At 37.2% G+C, this 8261-nt stretch overlaps 1 protein-coding gene across 1 annotated transcript in view; it reads left to right on the top strand.

Moving 5' to 3' along the window:
* Ccng2 (cyclin G2) overlaps nt 1-8261 on the top strand; it is a 30469-nt gene that overhangs the window by 5672 nt on the left and 16536 nt on the right. The window lies entirely within an intron of this gene.

The raw sequence follows: 8261 nt of genomic DNA, 5'->3' as shown, positions 1-8261 counted from the left end.
TCTCTCTCTCTCTCTCTCTCTCTCTCTCTCTCTCTCTCTCTCTCTCTCTCTCTCCTTTTTGTTTTTCTTTCTTCTTTTTAAATTTCCTTTCTTTTCTACTTTGCCTCAATTGTTTATTCCTTATGTTGAGTTTCTTTCCATATTATTATACCTATTATTCCTTTCAGATTTCATTTATTCTTTCAGGTTCTTACACTAGGAAGACAATATGATATTTATACACGTGGGCCTGACTTATTTCACTCATGAATATAGCCTCTAGTTGCATCCATTTACCTATAAAGGCCTCAAGTTTATTTTTCTTTATAGCTGAATAATAATCGATTGTATAAAAATACCACATTTGTTTAATCCATTCCTCAGGTCATTGATATTTGGCTTGTTTCAAAGATTTGGCTATGGCAACTTATTCTGGTCTAAATATGGGTGTGAATATGTCACTGTGGTATGATGTTTTCAGTTGTTTTGGAAAAATACCTAGAAGGGGAAAACTTGCAAATCTCCACACTGATTTCCATAGTGGTTGCACCAAAGTGGAGAAAGGTTCCTTTTTTCCCATAGCCTCTCTAGCATTTGTTATTAGTTGATTTCTTTATAATATCAATTTTTGCTGGGGTGAGATAGTAGCTCAGTATTCTTTTAATTTATATTTCTTGAATGACCAGTGCTATGGAACATTTTTTTTTTCATGTATTTATTCACCATTTGTATTTCTTCCTCTGAGAAGTGTGTATTCATCTCACATATCCATTTTTGGATTGGGTCTTTGAATTTTGGGGACCTGCTTTTTTTTTTTAAGATCTTCATGTATTCTTGAGAGAAGTCCTTTGTCTGCATAATGGTTGGTTAAGATTGTTTCCTAATTTGTGTGTTATCTTTTCACTAAGTTGGTGATTTGTGCTGATGTGCAGAAACTTCTCAATAAGATCACATCCCAGTTTTTGGTTCTTTGAAGTATTTCTTGAGCAGTTTTTCCTTTTTTTTTCATGAACTCTCTGCCTACTCCTAGATCTTCAAGATTTCCACCTAGTTTCTCTTCTAGGAGATTTAGTGTTTCTGTTTTAATGTTTAGATCTTTAATCTATTTTGACTTTGGCTTAATGCATGGTGATAAACCTGGATTTAATTTTAGTTTTCAGCATGTGGAAAGCCAGTTTTCCCAGCACCCTTTGTTAAAGAGGAGAACTTTTTTTCCAGTGAATGTGTTTGGCCCCTATGTCAAAGATAAGGTGGCTGAATGTGTTTGTAGTTGTATCTGCATTTTCTGATCTTTTCCATTGATCCTCAGTTCTTTCTTCGTTCTTTCTTTTCTTTCTTTCTGTCTGTCTGTCTGTCTGTCTGTCTTTCTTTTTTTTGCCAATAGCATGCTGATTTTTTTTTCAACATCATAGAATAAGAATAGGAGAGATTTTTTTTTTTTTGTAATGTAGTTGGTACAGGGACTCACTGTGCAGCTTGGATTCATGGTGATCCTCCTGCTTCCAGCCTCCCCAGTGGTGGAATTATGCATGTGCCACTACCCATGTACTCTGGCCTGCTCAGCTTGCTCTGGGGGGTGGGGTTGGCATGGCATGTATTGCTGGGGATAGAATTAGGATCCCTGTGCTTGTCTAAGCAGGCACTTTAGTTTGCTGAGCTATCTCATGGGCCCCACATGCTGATTTTTCTCACAATAGGTTTGTAGTATAATTACAATTCAGGGTTTATAATGTCCCCTGCATATTTATTTATTTATTTATTTATCTTAGGGACAGGTCTACAGGGTGTATAGGGTCTCACTTCTAGATTGGAATTGTAGTAATCCACCTTTTTACAGCCTCATAAGAGCTCAAATTACAGGAATGCACCATCACGCCCAGTCTCAATTACTATTTCAGTGTGTCCCAGGGGCAGGGCCGGCACAGCAGACCTAGGGATTGAACCCTTGGCCCCTGTGCCTGCTTGCAGTCACTTTAATCCACTGAACTATTTGGTTGGCCCTATCTAGGACTTTTCTAATTCCAAATAAATTTTAAGATTGTTTCACTAGATCTGCGAGTTGTGTTGATGGCATTTTGATTAGGATTGCATTAATCTGTATCAAAATTTTGGGAATATGGCCATTTACACAATGTTGATTCTTCCTGTTCAGGATCAGGGAATAACTTTCCATTTTCTGAAATCCTATACAATCTCTTTTTTAAAGTACTGTAATTTTTATTGAATAGATCATTGACTTCTTTCTTTTCTTTTTTTCTTGCAGAACTGGGGATTGAACTCACGTCCTTGCATTTGCTAGGGAAGTGCTTATTCTACTGAGTCATCTCCCCAGCTCAGTGAGTCATCTCTCTCACTTCTTTAGTTAGAAAAATTCAAAGGTATTTCATTTTCCATGGTGTTATTGTAAAATGTATTGTTTCTCTAATTTGGACTGGAAATCCCATTTAAACCAGCTATTACTCTACTGGGAAGTTTCCCGGAGGATCTGCAAACATCATATCATAGGGATATATATATGCCTATGTTTATAGCAGCACAATTTGTGATAGCCAAATCTTGGAAACAACTAAGATGCCCATCACCTGAGGAATGGATGAAAAATATGTGGTATTTTTATACAATTGAGTATTACTCAGCTATAAAGAATGATAAATTTGAAGCCTTTATATATAAGTGGATGCCACTTGAACATATACTCATAAGTGAAGTAAACCAGACGAACATGTGTAAATATTGTATAGTTTCCCTAGTATAAGAACTCAAAAGAAGAAATACAAATAGAAAGGTATAATGCAAGTAAAAGGAAAGCAAGAACTCGAGGATTAACTAATTAAGAGAGGAAAAGGAGAAGAGCTAGGAAACATGACAGTGACAAGCCATACAGTTATATGTAGAAGATGGGCAAGGCAATGATCCTGAGAATCTCCAGAAGATTTTTGAATCTAGTAGTTAATTGGAAAGATTCTTACCCTGACTAACTATATATACTGACACCTGTGAACTAAGCAACTGCACTGAAGATGGCAATTTATAATAGTAGGTTCATGCTTGGAGTGTCTGTCATTCTGGTCTTTTGCATACGGGCTGCTTGTCATGACATGCCAATTGCTGTTGTGCTGCTTCTCACGTAGATGATTGTTCAAAAAGAGGGGAGTGGTGGAAGAAGGCAGGAGACAGGAAAAGGAATGTTGTGGGTCTGTTCTGCTTCAAGGTTGTATAAGGCTTGATTTTTGGACTTATGTGTAAACATAAGAATTATATAATTCCTTATGCCTATTTTTAAAATATATTCTATTTTTAAAATGTTTTTTCATCATACTCTGTAGGGACTTAAAGTTCAACATGCCAATACTTGATGAAAAATACCTGGTCCATGTTACGTCTAAGATGTTTGATATTCAGACAGATAGATTAGGCTTAACACCCTTGGTTGTATGGTAATAACAATAAACTTCTCTTCTGGATGGTTAACAACCTAAGTTTGCAGAACAAAATTAGAGATCAAGGAGGGCCACAAGGAAAGACAATATTTTGGGCCTAGTCTTCCAAGGTTAAGTAAGACTCAGGACATATGAGAACTTGTACGGTAATGTCACGTAACCCAGCAGTGTCCCAAATTTTCTGATCAAGGAGATTATGGGGCCAAAGAGGAAAGTGATCAATGATGTAGAGTGTGCCTAAGGAGAATCACATGGAGAGAAAACATTCTCTCAGGCTTTCACAGAGAGTACACTGGCCAAGCAATGGCCGTGACTCATCCACATGGCTGACAATGACAAAGGATCTACAATCTGAGGTACATGATCTCAGGATAAATCCTGAGGGGATTTGACTGACCTTATAAGACCCAAAAGCTACAACTCTCCTTGCATAGGTCTTGCTTTATCTTGGTCTTAATCATCCAGCAGAAAAGTATAAAAATGAAATATAAGAAGTAAAGCCATGCTATTATGTTGAGCTGAGGGGACTCAGGTCAACAATTTCTGACATTGCAGTGAAGTGGAAGACCCAATACTATTATGGACTACTGGACTCTTTTAGAATATTTTGCTGAGTTAACACACCTCTAATATTCAAATAACAGAACTAAACAAAAAAAGGGGATATAGATGAATGTCCATTTTATATCTGTGTATTCAAAATGGTTAGAATAGATATATAGTTACATTCTGTTAATGATTGGAGGGATTTGTTCTAATGGTGTTTGTAAATAGGATATCATCTTGTACAGCAATTAATCACTAGGAAGAATGTATGCAATGTGTTAATTATTGAAATTGTCCTACCAATTTAATTTGAAACTGTGTCCTTGCTATTTGTTTCTCAATAAAATTATGGGGAAAAAATAAAAATAAAAAAGGTATTGTTTCTCTAATTTCCCTGTGAGTGTGTTTGTTATCTGTGTGGAGGAATTGTATTGACTTATGGGTATTGACTTTGTATCGTACCATGCTACTGAATTGTGTGTCAATTCTAGTAGCTTCTTGGTGGAGTTTTTTGCATCTTCCAAGTATAATATCATGTCATTTGCAAATAATGATAGTTTAAATTCTTTACCTATTCTTACTCATTTTATTTCTCTTTTGTCTACTAGCTCTAGCTAATGATTCTAGAACTATATTGAGTAGGAGTGATGATAGAGGGCATCTTTGTCTTGCACCCGATATGAGAGTAAAAGATTTCTGTTTTTCCCCATAGAATTATGTTATTCATTGGGTTGTCATAATACTTTTATCAGATTGGGGTAGAGCCCGTATCTTCCAATTTTCTGCAGACCTTTGAACATATATGAGTATTGGACTTTGTCAAAAGCCTTTTCTGCATCAATTGAAATGATCATGTGGTTTTTAGATTTGGCTTTATTGATATAGTGTATTAAATTTATAGATTAGCATATATTGAACAGCCTTGCATCCCAGGGATGAATCCTACCTGGTCAAAGTGTATGATCTTCTTGATGATTTGCTGTATTCCATTTGCAAGGATTTTATTGAGGATTTCTGTATCTATGTTCATGAGGGAGATTGGCCTGTAGTTCTCTTTTTTAGTTGTGTCTTTCCCTGGTTTTGGTATCAGTATAATTCTTGCCTCCAGGAATGATTTTGGCAGAACTGCTTCCTTTCAATTTTATTGAAGAGTTTGAGGAGTGTAGGGATTATATCTTCTATAAATTTCTTGTAGAATTCAGCTGTGAATCCATCAGGACCTGGAGTTTTTCTTTTTTCCAGTAGGTTTCTTATTACATTTTGCATTTCATTGGCTGTTATTGGGTTATTGAGAGTTGTTATATCTTCTTGATTCAGTTTTGGTAATTTGTACCTTTCTAGGAATCTTTCCATTTCTTTTGTGTCTTCTATTGTGTGAAAGTAAAGTTTCTCAAAGTAGCTATTGATGATCTCCTGAATTTCCACTGGGTGTGTGGTAATTTCACTCTTTTCATTCCTTATTGCTTGAACTTGAGTTTTTTCTTTCCTCTTTTGATGAGGTTACCTAGGGGCATATCAATTTTATTCAATGTTTCAAAGAACTAGCTTTTTGTTGCGTTAATTCTTTGTATTGTTTTCTTCTTCTCAATTGAATCAATTTCTGCTCTAATCTTTATAATTTCCTTCTGTCTTTGTCTTTGGGTTTGGTTTGCTCTTCCTTTACTAGATGTTTGAAGTGCAGCATCAGGGTATTGATTTGTTCCCATTCTGTTTCCCTAATGTGTTAATTCACATCTATAAATTTCCCTCTGAGAACTGCTTTCAACGCATCCCATAAATTCTGATAATTTGTGCTTGAATTTTCATTGAATTGTCGATATTGTTGAATTTCTTGTTTAATTTCATCTGTAACCCACTGATTACTGAGTAGGGTGCTGTTTAATTTCCATATATTTAGGGTTTTTTTCTGATTTCTTTTGTCATTTATTTCCAGTTTCATTGCACTGTGGTCAGATAATAGGCATGGGATAATTTCTGTTTTCTTGCAAAAATTAAACATGATCTATGGACTAGTATGTGGTATATTTTTTAAAATGTCCCATATACAGCTGAAAAAAAGTGTATTCATCTGTGGTTGGGTGGAACATTCTGTATATGTCCACTAAGTCCATTTGTTCCAAGCTCTGGTTCAGTTGTGCTACTTTTTTGCTAATTTTTTGTCTGGTTGACCTATCTTTTTGGGATAAGGGGGTGTTAAGGTCTTGTATTAAGATTGTGGTATTGGATATTAGATTTTTCATGTTGGTTAAAATTTGTATTATATAGTAGTTGGTTGCTCCCATATTTGTTGTGGACATATTTATGAGTGTTACCTCTTCCTCTTGAATTCCTCTAAGCAGTATGTAATGGCCTTATCTATTTCATTTGATCATTCTTGGTTTGAAGCTGAGACTGTCTGAGAAAGGATTGCTACCCTTGCTTTTCTCTGAGGTGCTTGGGTGTGTAGTATTATTTTCCATCTTTTGGCATTCAGCCTATGAATTTCTTTATGAGTCGTGAGTTTCTTGTATACAGCATATCATTCCATTTTGCTTCCTGATCCATTGTGCCAGTCTATTTATTTTAATTGGTGAATTGAGTCCCTTTACATTAATGATTATAATTGAGATGTATTAACTCACGATTGAGATGTTATTTACCTGCTGCTGTTTACCCCATTTTCTCCTGTATAATTTTGCCCTATTTGGTAGGTTCTTTCCATTTTCATTACTGGAGTTCTGGTCAGTTTGGTCATTCTCTAGAATATCTTTTAGTGGTGTGTGCAGGATTGGCTTTGTCATTATGAAATTCTTTAGTTGTTCTTCGTAATAGAAGCATTTCACTTCTCCATCGAACTTGAAAGAGACTTTTGTAGGGTATAGTAGTGTGGACTGGAATTTGTTTTCATAGAGGACTTGAAGTACTCTGTTCCTTGCTCTTCTTGCCTTTATAGTGTGTGAAGAGAAGTCTGCCATTATTCTGATTGGTTGTCCTTTAAATATGATGTTTCTTTTCTCTAGCAGCTTTTATAGTATATTGTTCTTGTGCTGGATTTCTGGGATCTTGACAATTATATGTCTGGGTGTGTTTTTAGTTGGCTTGATCTTATTTGGAGTTCTATATGCCTCAGTTACTGAATGTTTGATTGTTTTCTCATATTTGGGAAGTTTTCTGTTATTACCTCTGCCGAATTTTATATCATTTGTATTGACTCCTTCTTTCTCTGGATTCTCATTATTCTCACGTTGTTTATGTTTGCATCGTCTTGCAGATGTTGAATTATTTTTTTCCTGCATCCTAGTTGTTTTTAAGAGAACTTTTCTTACCTTTTCATTAGCTATGAATTTGTCTTCAAGATCCAAATCCTTATATTCACTTTCATTCGACAGTTTTTTCCAGCTTGTGATTGAGATTTTAAGTTTCTGTATATCTCTTTGAGTCTGCTTCACGTGATCTATTTTTTTTCCTATATTGCTCATTCAAGGATTCTATATCATTTTTGTATTCTCTTTTATTTGTTTTATCAGTGTCTTCTTGAGAAGAAGTTATTAATTCTTTTGCTATAGTTATCCTGTTTTTTTTTTTTTTTTTTTTTTTACTTCAGAGATCATTTCTGATCTGATTTCCTCCATACAGTTCTGCAATTGTTTCTTTACTTCAGACGCTACTAATTCAGAAATTTTGAGTGTGTGGAGAGCTTCCTGCTACCCTGCGCTGGCCAGACCAGTCCCAGCCCAGGCACAGCGTGTGCCGGATCCTCTCCCACCCCCTCAGGCCGCCCCCCACCACTCTGCAGTACCTCCCCTACCCCGCCTGCAGAGTAGGAATTTCTCCCGACTTCCGGGAACACCCAGACCCAGTCCTAGCCCAGGTCCAGTGAGTGTTTGGAGAGCTTCCTGCTACCTTGCGCCGGCGGGACCTGTCCCAGCCCAGGTGCAGCGTGGACCGGACCCTCTCCCACCCCCTCGGGCAACCCCCAACACTCTGCAGCACCTCCCCACGCCGCCTGTCGAGTAGGAATTTTGCTACTGGGTCCGTGTTCTGGGAACCCACGCACCTAGTCTTAGCCCAGGTCCCTTGAGTGTGTGGGAGAGCTTCCTCTTCCCCCTACTTCATCTTGACCCCTCCAGGCACAGCTCAGGCCTGGCATACATGCCTGAGATGTAACCCTGCAGCTGCAATCCCTGCAGAGAGTGTAGAGGATAGATCCACCCAGCTAGTACAGGAGCAGAACATCTTGCCACAGGGGCACAACATGTTCACCCTCAAGGGCAGCAGCGGGAAGGAGCTGAGCACAGCAGCCAGACCTAAGCCAGA

Source organism: Octodon degus, unplaced genomic scaffold (genome assembly GCF_000260255.1).
Source record: "Octodon degus isolate 3935 unplaced genomic scaffold, OctDeg1.0 scaffold00305, whole genome shotgun sequence".
NCBI classification, from domain to species: domain Eukaryota; kingdom Metazoa; phylum Chordata; class Mammalia; order Rodentia; family Octodontidae; genus Octodon; species Octodon degus.
Note: the sequence above shows the minus strand (reverse complement) of the source record. Positions and strands in the feature narration are given on the sequence as shown.